We start from the raw sequence: 12,381 nt of genomic DNA on the forward strand, positions 1-12,381 counted from the left end.
AATGGGTTGTACTGTTGTAATATTATTAACAATTTTTAGAAATTGTAGTTTTTTCACGCTTTTACACTCAGTACTATCATTTTTTTGTTTGTTTTACATTCTTTTGGATGTATTATATCTTCATTGTCCTTGTACTTGGAATATCCCTGAGGACAAATGTAACTGAGGACTTTTTCATCTATTTGTTTACCAACTGGATATACTTCCTGATAGAATGCCCGTTCAAGTCTTTGTCCACTTTTAAATTCGGTTGCCTTTTTTAATTTAATGACTTGAGTTCTTTAGTTCTACTGTATATGAATCTTTCATGGGTTTTATGTGTTACAAATATTTCATCCCATTTTTTGGCTTACATTTTCAACCTGAAAGTCTTTTGAAGAGCCAGAGGTTTTTAAATTCCTGCAGTAAAATGCAAAGACAATAGGGGGAACAAAATCAAGATGCTAAAGGAATTTGAAACATCTGGCACCCATAACTACAGCAAATATTTAACAGGGTCCAAGTCCCAGCCTCATTAACATAAAATTCACACTGAAAACCTATTTACTTTATTTCTTATTACCAGATATAACATGTTTGGCTTTCAAGAAAAAGTCTTAAAGCATGCTAAGAGACAAGAAAAAATACACATTGGAGAGGCAAGGAAAACATCAAAACCTAACTTAGATATGTCACATATTTTGGAATTATCAGGTAGGGAATTTAAAATAACTATGATAAATATATTACGAGCTCTAATGGAAAAAAAAGTGGATAATAAGAATGTCTTTGATGGACTCATTACTAGGCTGGATACTGATAAGGAAACAATTAATAAGCATGAAGATATGTCAATAGAAACTTTCCAAATTGAAATGCAAAGGAAAAAAAACAGAATATACAAGAACTGTGGAACAATTTCAGTAAGAGTAACATAAATGTAAGCAAAATTTCAGAAGGAAGAGAGAATAGAAGACATATTCAAAGTACTAATGGCTAAGAATTTCCCAATTAATGATAAATACAGAACTGTAAATCCTGGGAGCACAAAGAACACTAAACAGAATAAATACATATGAAGAGTTAATCATTTCATATTCAAATGGCAGAATATCAAAGACAAAGAAAAAATCTTGAAAACAGCTCAGAGAGTGGGATATCTCACCTAGAGATGAACAAGGATAAAAATTAGAGCTGACTTTTCTTTAGAAACCATGCAAGCAAGAATGTGATAAAATATTTAAAGAGATGAAATGAAAAAAGAAACCCATCAAACTAGAATTCTATATCCATTGAAAATATTCTTCAAAAGTGAAGAATAAATTATAACTTTGTCAGACAAAAACTGAAAAAATTTATTGCCAGCAAACATGTCCTATAAGAAATGTTTAAAGAAGTTCTTTATAGGGAAAGAAAATTATATAGGTCAGAAACTCAAATATACATAAAGGAAGGCTATCACAGAAGGAATAAATAAAGGTAATTAATTTTTTTCACTCTAAATTGATACAATGGAAAATTACTCACAGTAATGGAAATAACAGGTGATTATATCATATGATGGAAAGTGAAAGGAATGACAGTGATGGGGTTTGGGATGTGCTACCCCAAAATATGGAACTATAGAATTGTGGAACTAGCAGGAGCATGAAGGTCACTCTCACCTTCTCCCATTCCTCTCTCCTGAAGTAGGTCATAAAACCTAAGAAACATTCTCTAACTTTATCTTGAAGCAGCTCAACAGACCCTCATTTGATAAGTGGTCTCCCTATACCTGGAGGCAAGGAGTCAAAAACACAGAGGCACTGAGAAGAATCTGAACAAACAGGCTTTGCTAAGTTTCCCCCAGTTTATTATCATTTGATCCTACCCCTTTGTCTTCCATTGATTTCCCCATGACTGTCCAATTTTTATCAAAGCTAAGCATAAAAATATACAAGCTTACCTGTTTCTCTGGATCTGCATTTCCTTATGAAGGCTCCTGTGTTACATAAAACTTATATTAAATACATTTGTATCCTTTCCTCTTGTTAATCTGTGTCTTGTGATAGTGGCCTCAGCCATGAACCTAGGAATGAATGAGGAAAATAAATCTTCCTTCCCCTACAATAGCAATGTTGTAAGTGATGGGTGAGAAGAATTGGAATAGCTTTGTTAGAAGATACCTGCATTGCCTTGAAAGTGAAATAGTGTTATTTGACTATGGACTTAGGTTAGCTATAAATCTATGTTGCAAAGTCCAGGGCAATCACTGAAATACATGTGTGCATAAATATATTCATATATATGTGTGTATATATATTTAATATGCTAATATATGAGAAAAAAATCATATACAATGTGATGAAATATTAGTTAAAAATTTTTAACTAAAACTGGAGAAGGAGGAAAAAAAGAACAAGTTCAAGGCATAGAAAACAGTTATTATTACAAACATGGTGGATACAATGCAAGTATACAACTAATCACTTTTCATATGAATTGTCTAAATGCATCACTTAAAAGAGAGATTTTCAGTATGAATTAAAAGAATACCCAACTATATCTTGTCTACAAGTAACAGAAATCTATAGATATGAATATAGGTTAAACTAAAGAGATGGCAAAAAATATAACATGCTAACACTAATTAAAAGAAAGCTGGAGTGGTTATACTAAAAACAAAGCAGATTTCAGAATAACTAAAATAACCAGAGATCAGAAGGACATCAAATAATAATAAAGGAGTATATTCTTCTAGAAAATGGCAATCTTTAATATGTTTGCACTTAAAAAGAGAATGTCGAAATACATGGAACAAAAATGGAACTGCAAGGAGAATTATACAAATCCAATATTATAGTTGAAAACTTTAACACCCTTCTTTCAATAACTGAAAAAGAAGGCAGAAAAAATCAGTAAGAGTGTACTTGACTTGAATAACACTATCGGTCAATTCCATCTAATTGACATTAATAGAATACTCTACCTAACAACTGCAAAATGCACATTCTTCTCAAATTTACACAGAACATCCATTAAGATACACCACATTCTAGGCCATAAAACACATTTTAACAGACTTACAACAATAAAAATTATACAAAATGTGTTCTCAGACCACAGCAGAATTGAAATAGACATGACAACAAGATAATAGCTGAACAAATTAAAAATTTGTATAGATTAAATGACATACTACTGAATAATAAATGGGTCAAAGAAGAAGTCTCAAGAGAAACTTAAAACAAGATTTAAATGAAATAAATATAAAAATACAACCTATCAAAATCTATTGTATATAGCAAATTCAGTGTTTGGAGGGAAAATTTATAGCATCAAATGCATATATTAGAAAATAGGATAGCTATGAAAACAATATTCTAAGCACTCAATTTAGTAAACTAGAGAAAGAAGCAATTTAAGCATAAATCAAGCAGCAGGAAAAAAGTAAAAATTAGAGCAAAAATCAATAAAATGAAAAATAATGGAAAAAAAAATCAACAAAACCAGAAGCTATTTCTTTGTAAAGGTCAACAAAGTTAATAAACCTCTATACAGGCTCACCAAAAAGTAGAGAAGACACAACTAATATTATACATGAAGGATAGGTCATCTCTACTGACAGTCTGAAAAACACAAAACTATTTACGTGTATAACTATCAGTGGTTGCCAGAGGATCAGTGGAGGCGTGGATAAAGGGTTAAATAGTAAAACACAGGTGACTTTGTATGCTGATGAAATTGTACTGTATAATACTATGAAGGTGAATATAAGATATTAAGCATATGTCAAAACGTGTAGAACTTTATTCACAAAGTAAACCTTAATATATGAAATTTTAAAAAATCATTTAAGAGGTTAGATAATCCCACAAGGTAATGAAGACTGTAATTAAAGAATCTAAGCATGTTACAAATGTATGAAACAACTACACTGAAAGATAATAGGAATAAGAGACTGACCTAAATAACTTTGCAAATGAATGGAGTCTGCAAGATTAAAGTTAGATGGAACTATATGTAAGCAATGTACTCTAGTTGACAAAATCATTTTCCGTGGGGATATGGGCTAGCAATTTTGTAGCAATTATATATGCTTACTGCAATTTGACAATTAAGTTAATGGATGGTGGAGGCCATATTTCTTATAGTTGAATTGGGGTTTTACAGATATACAAAGGGCAGAGGCTACAGTAATACATATGGTGATGGAATAGAGTTGGAAACATTAGTGTGAACTCATATTTAGCTTAATATAGATATAGTTGGGTACATACGGAAATATCTGTATACATTTGTACAAACATGAGTAAATATACACACATCATACATATCCTTGCTGTGTCACCTGACAGGAACTGTAACCTATGACACCTCAGTAGTAATGAGCACACCTAGCACTCAGATTTGGGTTTCTACTTCATTCTCCAATGAAAGTAACCATGATTCCTTGGAGAAATGGCTAATACTAGAATTGAGGAAGGGCATATACCAAGTGAAACTGGAGCATTTTGTAGTGCCAGAAAATCAGGAAGTGCTTGCATTGATGAGAATATGTCAAAGTGATACAACAGCCAATTGAAAATGTTCCCAATGGCCAAATGTAAAATAATTTGAGAATGAAATAAATTAGATTGGATTATACCCCAATACAATTAAACCCAAATGTACAAAATAAATATTCATGAATCCATATTGATAAAAATAAATGATCAAATTAATTAAAAAGAGGCAAATCTGCTGTGAAGAATAATTATAAATAATTTACACATATAATCCACTCTGAAGGCAAGAGAGCATAATTCCCCACACTGGGCTATGCATAGTCTCTTTCTTCTGATGAGTAGAGGTTGGAAAGGGAGGAAAAAAGAAAAACTGTGGAGAAAACTCACAACACTACCTCAACCAGCTGATCAAGGTCAACATTAACAGTGAAAAATCATGTTGATAGTACATACTCTTAGTCTACATAATATAATAAAATGGTACTTTACCTCTGTGATCTTCCTCCCAAACCACACATCTCCTGTCTATTCATGAGATAAACATAAAATTCTAATGAAAGGGCATTCTACAAACTATCTGACCAGTACTCTTTAAAACTTTCAAAAACACGGAAAATTGGAGAAAATGTCACAGCCCAGAGCATCCTAAGGACACATAATAATTACATGGAATGTGGTATCTTGGATGAGATCCTGGAACCAAAATAAGTCATTATGTAGAAATTAATAAAATGTGAATACTAGGGGTTTTAGTTAATAACAGTGTGTCAATTTTCATTCATTAGTTGTAATAGAAGTGTAAGACAGGTACCATACTAATGTAAGATGTTTGCTTTTTGAAAAGAGAGGAATGTTGGGTACAGTACTGGGGAATTCATAAACTCACTAGGTATAGACGTGGACAGGTGTCACACTAGGCAGGGAGCATTGTTCTTTATTAACTTGTTCCTGCTAATATAACATACCTTTTCCTTGATCTTAATAGACAGCAAGACTATTAACAGTACAAGTCTTAAAGACTTGTAGCAGTACTGTTGGGTTTTACAAGTATAAACAGTCTAAGTAGGACAATTATTTTTAAGACTTTCCTCTGAAATCATATCATGTTTTTAAACCAGGTTTCTGAAAGTGGATACTTGCACACAGCTGTATGAGTCATCCATGTGATACTTGTTAAAAGGCAAATTCCTTGGGCATCCCACAGTTTTCTTGAATCAGAATCTCCATGGGTCCTCTTTTAAACCACTGGATATCATCCTAGGCTGTACATTGGAGTCATCCACCAAGATTTAAAAATAGCCATGTCTGGGTCTCACCCCAACAGTGTCTGGAGTGTGGCCTGGGCATTGAATTGTTTAAAACACTCCACAGGTGATAGTAATGTGCAGCTAGGATTAAGACCACTTTTCAAAACATCTCTCCAAATGGTTCTCAGGCACATAGTTCAGAAACTACTGCTTTTAACCAATTACTAGACTGGCTTTCTGAATTGGGTAATCTTGACAAATGTGCTCCCTCAGGGCTCTGATCTGCAAAAGGTGGGTGGACTCCCTGAATTTAAATATCAGTGTTGGAATCCAGGTGACCTGATTCAATAAAATGTGTTTCCCTATGTTTAAGGAGACTGATTATAAATACTTTCCTTCATTTAACCAAGCTCTATCAGATAATGGCTAATATGTTTGATTACAACATAGTTGCTCACCTACCAGCCATTTGCAGTTCTTTAGCCCTGTCTTTAAATTACTCTCCTGGTCTGCCCTTTACTCATATCATCTACTGCTTTCCTGACTATATTTGTAGAGTACAGCCTGGATTCCACTCAGTTATACCATTTTTCTTTCAGGTGAACTACCAGAGCATTTTTTTTGTTGTTCTTATTATTCTGAGCGGTCTCCTTCTCTACAGTCAGACACAACACGTCCCTTACATCCCTTTCCTCATTACTGTTTTGAGATCTGCTATCAGATATAGATCTGACATGGTTAATGTACAACGTAGTAGGGACGTAGATCACAGTCTATTCACACTTTCAGAAGAACTGAATTTTTTAGCATCATTTCACACTGTGGAATGAAGAACTACAAAAGTTAGCATGTATCAAGAAACAATAAGCATGTGGGAAGGAATATTTTGGTATTCAGGAAATTTACCTTGCTTGAATGAATGACTAAGTCACATTGACAGCAAAATCTATTTCACACTCATAGTTCCAGAAATTTCCCACACATTTCCTGTCTGAAATCAGTCCTGAAAGTATGGGGGAGTTTGAATTAACCTGGTGGTTGCCAAGAAGACCAATGTAATGGATCATCACAGTCAAATCATTACTCATAGCTAATACCAATGTGATTGCATGACTCAATGGACTGGTTAAATCCATCAAGTGGATAATCACTCATCTGATTTATCACCAAATATCATCTATTATTCTATAATGTGCTTAAAGTCAAGCACTAAAATATAATAGTTTAAAATCTGTAAAACAACTTACGATAACTAACTAGTAGCTGAATCTGGGTCTGAGTCAAGACAACTATTCCAGCTCAAGAATAATCTCAGGTGTTCATAACACACATACATGCATAAATGGCAACTATGTGAGGTGATGGATATGTAAATTATCTTTATCATCTCATTTCACAATGTATACATATGTCACAACATCACATTGTATACCTGAAATATGTATAATTTTATTTGCCAAAAATACCTCAATAAAGCTGGAATAGAAAGATAGCCATTTTAGTGCCATGACATGAAATTTTTTTTTAACTAGAGAAAAAAGATGTTTCCAATTATTAAAATTTATCACCATGCATGAGCACAATTTGAATTTCTTTGCTTTTAAGTGGAAAGAAACTCCTTTGGGGTCATAATGTATCCTTTAAGGACTTTGCATATTTTGTTCACTCAATCTTCAAACAACACAATAAGGAAAATACTATTGCAATTGTCATTTTATAGAGAAGGCAACTGAGGTGTAGAGATTTTGACAAACTCCTCACAGCACAATGTAGATAGAATGGGAGCACAGTGAACCTGTTTCTAAAGATTCTCTGTTTTCTCTTTAGGACACTCATGGTGGAATTATGCTCCTTGCTACTCAATACCTTTTGTTACAATTTTTTGAGTATGCAACATTTCTCTATAATATTTTAAGTACTATGAGGTCCAGACACATGTTTCCCCTTCTATTATGCCATTAGTACCCAATATATAGAGCCTTTCAAAAAGTAAGCTTTTAAAAAGGAAGAACACACGAAAAATAGATAAATGAAAGAATAAATGAATGTGAGAAAATTACTATCAGTTCATATGAAGACTTATGTAAATATCATCTTGGATCCAGGAAAAAAACTTATTTAGTTGCTGGTTGGCCAGCAACATTATTCTACATTTCATGATGTGTACTGCAATTGCCTGGTAAAGTAGACAAGATGTTATGATATACTTGGCTTCCTTTGTGGAATTAATTCTACCTCTAGCATTTGAGATTACTATGGGGCAATTATCATAATTGGAAGCTTTGAAACAAATATAAGTCTAGCTGCAAAATAAAACAGATATGTTTGCCATGTCTGCTAAGATGAACTTTCTTAAATATATACTATAAGGCCACTGTATATACATCCTTCCCATTTCTAACACATTTGCCATCTCTGAACCCAAAAATACAAGAGAGCGAATGCCAACTGAATTTGCTAAACTAATGCATGACAATCATCTCTAGGTATTCACTAAGTCAAAGCATTAGTTTTTACTTCCTATTGTTTATTCATTCTTCTATTCATGGCACATTTTAAGCATGGAGTAGGCGGATAAAGGTAACACGGTCAGATGTAGTTTTTGAAAGTATGAGAGATAAGTGAACAGGGCAGGTAACTGACATTTCCACTGTATTCATCAGGGAATAGGTCGTCATTTAAATGCTAATTGCAGCAGAGTTGTACTTTAAAATCTGCACTTCTCAGGACAAACTCTTCAGAAACAGAGTGTGGAAAAAGAGAAAATTACTGATACAAAATATGATGTATATGCATTATAAAGTTTTTAAAAGTCTTCTTCCTTCCCTGAAATGAGGTACTTAACTTTCCAACAATTGTAAATAATCTTAGGCTGAGCAGTGCCCTCCAGGGTAAATATTGCAGTAGCCAGTATTGCAGCCCTGTGGAGGCCAAAGGAGAGAGATTTATGTCTTACTGATTCAAGAGGTAAATAGAGGTGATTATCAATCCGTACTTTTCAGCACACTTCAGGCAATTAGAATTCATCCCCATAAGGAATACTCTCTATGCAGGATAACAACTTTTTAAACAATTATGAGGAAGAATATCTCAAAAAGTACAAAAGGGGGGATTGTAAAGGACAAACTTATTTCAATTATTATATTAATAGCTTATGTGTATTTATGTGTCTGAATACATGTGTGCTATAGAATACTACACAGAGGAATTGGTTTAGTTGCCCAGAAAATAAGATAATTTCATAACCACTGGCAAAGTCTAATAGGAGGGGGCAATTTGTATGACATTCACAAGTGTCCTCAAATTTTGATATTGCATGTTAGACCTGTCATCACAGATGCACATTGAGAATATTGACAAAAGAAAATATCCATATAAATTTTACTGTTTTCTTTCACCATATTCTACCTCTTCTAGTATATATATCATGAAATCCTCTTTTGATCATGTTTCACACTATTTAAGTATCACATTCCAACTTTTTTATTGGCTTTTGTTTCTTTTATTTCTCTTGCTCTCCTTCCATTTTTTTCTTAATCTTCTGAGACTTTCAAAAAATAAGAAGTCCCAAGTATCTTATGGGGTAAGGCTTGGAATGAACCAGAGAGTTCAGAGGAAAGGCCAGAGATAGAAGTATTCAAAGAATATCCAATGTAGACTTGTCTGTGGAGCTACACTGCCTGCAGTAGGTTTGTGACAAATAACCTTAGCCAGACAGTGGGGACAAATACAGAGCCTTGAAATTCTAAAAGTAATTACAAATCTATTTATTTGCCTTCCATTTATTCAAGGACAAGGAGAATTAATGTTTATAGATAACATTGTCTACTAGGGATCATAAACACATTATCTTTCTTATACAATATACAAAATAACCCTATGAAGGTTTACTTATTTTAATGGTGAAGGAACTAGAGATTCAGTGGTTAAGATTCTGACAAAAGACAAGGCAAGCAAAGGATATCTATCAGGAGAATCTTACTAATTCCTTCCACGCACACTACTTGGACATTCTCAAGTGTCCATCAATAACCAGTTTCTGGTGAGACCTTTCATGGCAGATGAAAGGCTGGTTGAGGATTTGAGGGAAAGGAATGCCTTTCAATCTTCTCAGAATTAGGCCACAATTAGAATTAAACTGTTAGGTAGAACTGTAATGTGCCAGATTCCTATTAAGAGTCTGTTAAATGTTCCCCTACATGGGAGGAGTAGTTTGCTGTGCATTAGGATATTGTCATTTGAGAAGCACTTGTACAGGTACATCCTCAGTCATGCAATATGCCATAGATTTTCCCCCTTCATCTATTTAACATAGTAAATAGAGGCTAATGCTAAGAATGTAGGTTAAATTTTGTGATTTATCCATTTTGTGCTCTTATTACAAGCTATGTTTAAGTCATCAGGGCCTTTCTTTAATTCCTTCAATGTTCTGAACTCCTTCCTGGCCTCAAGTCTTTGTTCACTGTTCTCTCTCCTGGAAAGTTCTTCACATCTTATCTACTATCACTTTCCTGTGTTTAAATATATTTTTCTCATTCATCAGAACTCAACTAGCATTTTCCTTTCTTTAGGAAGCCATGCCAGGTTCTCCATACTAAATAAGGTCATAAAGACATTCTATAGCTTCGCCATAGAGCTTTTTTGCAGTTATGATTAGGATCTTGATTCCTTAAGAAATTGATTAAACTTATCTAAAATAGTAATAAAAGTATCTACTTACGTCTTCATTTTCTTTAAATACATCTGCTTAATGTGAAAATAGCTCTCAGAACAGTGGTTATAAACTAGTGGTCCTTGGTCCAGATGCTCCATGCAGACATTTCTATGGCAGCTCACACAGTGTTAAAAAAAATGTAATTAGTCACCAGCTGTGTAAATAACTGAACACTTCACAAAAGTAACTATTTCTCATCCTGAAAATTGAGAAGACCTGCCACATCTAGAGTCCGCTTTGCTGAATAACAATAATCAACTAGAAATGCGTGGCTCCTGTTCCATTTTACATAGAACAGTTATAAAATATGTTTCTCACTCACCACAACTCCTGGCTGGTTTTCTATCTGACTTTCTTCTCATGTGTATGATTTTGATTCCCTCGCCCTTGTAGTTATTCCAATAACCAACTTTGGCCTTGGAAGTCTAGACCTGAAATCATTATTGACTACTAACACCCCTAGACCAGGGTCTCTCAAACTTTAATGTGCATTTGAATCCCAAGAAATCTTGTTAAAATGCAGATAGTGATGCCAGAAGTGGAGGCTTCTGAGAACCTGAATTTCTAATAAGCTTTCAGGTGTTGCAGAAGCTATTGGTATGTGGATATCAACATATCCACATTACACTCTTTTGTAAATAATATATCCAGAAGATAGTTTGGTGATAGTTCGTGGTAGATGGAAAATGTAGAAGGGAAAATAAGAAAGAACAAATGGCTGGGTGTAGCTTGGGGAAAAATCAGGGAAGAAAGATTATGAGGAGAAATATCTGTCATGATTATTCAGGTATAGGACAGAAATATCTAAAATTAATTATTAAATGTGTTTTGGGGAATAATCACTGCCTTCACTTTGCTCTTCAGAAGACTTCAGTAGGTTTAACCCAGCTTTTTAATGCTTTAAATTTAGAATAGTTTTCTTCATATTATAACTAGGCCATTTAGGGACTTAAAGGAGGGAACATACAGTATAAATTTATTAACTTTACACCTAAAATATATTCTTATATATTTCAAATGTAAAATATATTTATTAGTCACTGATTCAGGTTAATATTTCTTTTTCATAGCTCTGACAGGTTTATACAATAGGTAATTATTTCATGCAAACTCTAGAGTATTGTGTTAAAATTTGAGAAACTGAGATTGTTCTTATAGCAGAAGACTCTTAATCTCAGGACATATTATACACGGTGTTACTACCATCACAGGTGACTTCTTCATTTTACTTGCCTGACATTGAGATACCTCATCCCAAACTCATGTCATGGAATTTAAGAGTTGATGCTCATTTTGCTATATATAGTAATATTAAATGTTTTATTTCATATTGGAAAGGATACAAATAATAGATAAAATAATTATAAAGTCAGTTCATAATTGCTCTGAAAAAGAACATAGAGAAAATGATCTATTTATGAAATACAAAACTAAGAAGGAAAAAAGTTTTATTTTTGAACTTTATAGATGCCAGACAAATCAAGTATTAAGTCTTGTTGATAATAAGAGAAAAATGTATATTTGAAACAAGCAAGCGGACATATTCACAATGTGTGAAGGAGAAACAGCTAGGATGTAAAATAACATCTATAGTGCAGTACTAAGTTTTTATTCAATGTATTCCTCTAGAGAACTATGAAGAGATGGTAAAAGTATTTAAAGAAAGTTTACCTCAATAATTACAAGAATATCTAAAAAGCTGTTCGTTGCTCTACCCCCATTGCTCCATTTTTTTTCACTTTCTCTGTTATCTCTGCTTTCTCTATCTCTTGCCCTAAGTTTGTTAATAATCTTTACCTAGAGGTTTGTGTAGAAACCTTGATAGAAACAAGAAGTGTAATACAACTTCCTCAGTCTTTAATTGCATAGAATTCAGAACTCAGCTGCTTGTCCTGCTTGTTCCTTAAGATGAGAAGAGAGCCTGGACACAATAAGTGATCAATAAATGTTTGTT

The sequence above is a fragment of the Lemur catta genome, chromosome 4, assembly GCF_020740605.2.
Source record: "Lemur catta isolate mLemCat1 chromosome 4, mLemCat1.pri, whole genome shotgun sequence".
NCBI lineage: Eukaryota > Metazoa > Chordata > Mammalia > Primates > Lemuridae > Lemur > Lemur catta.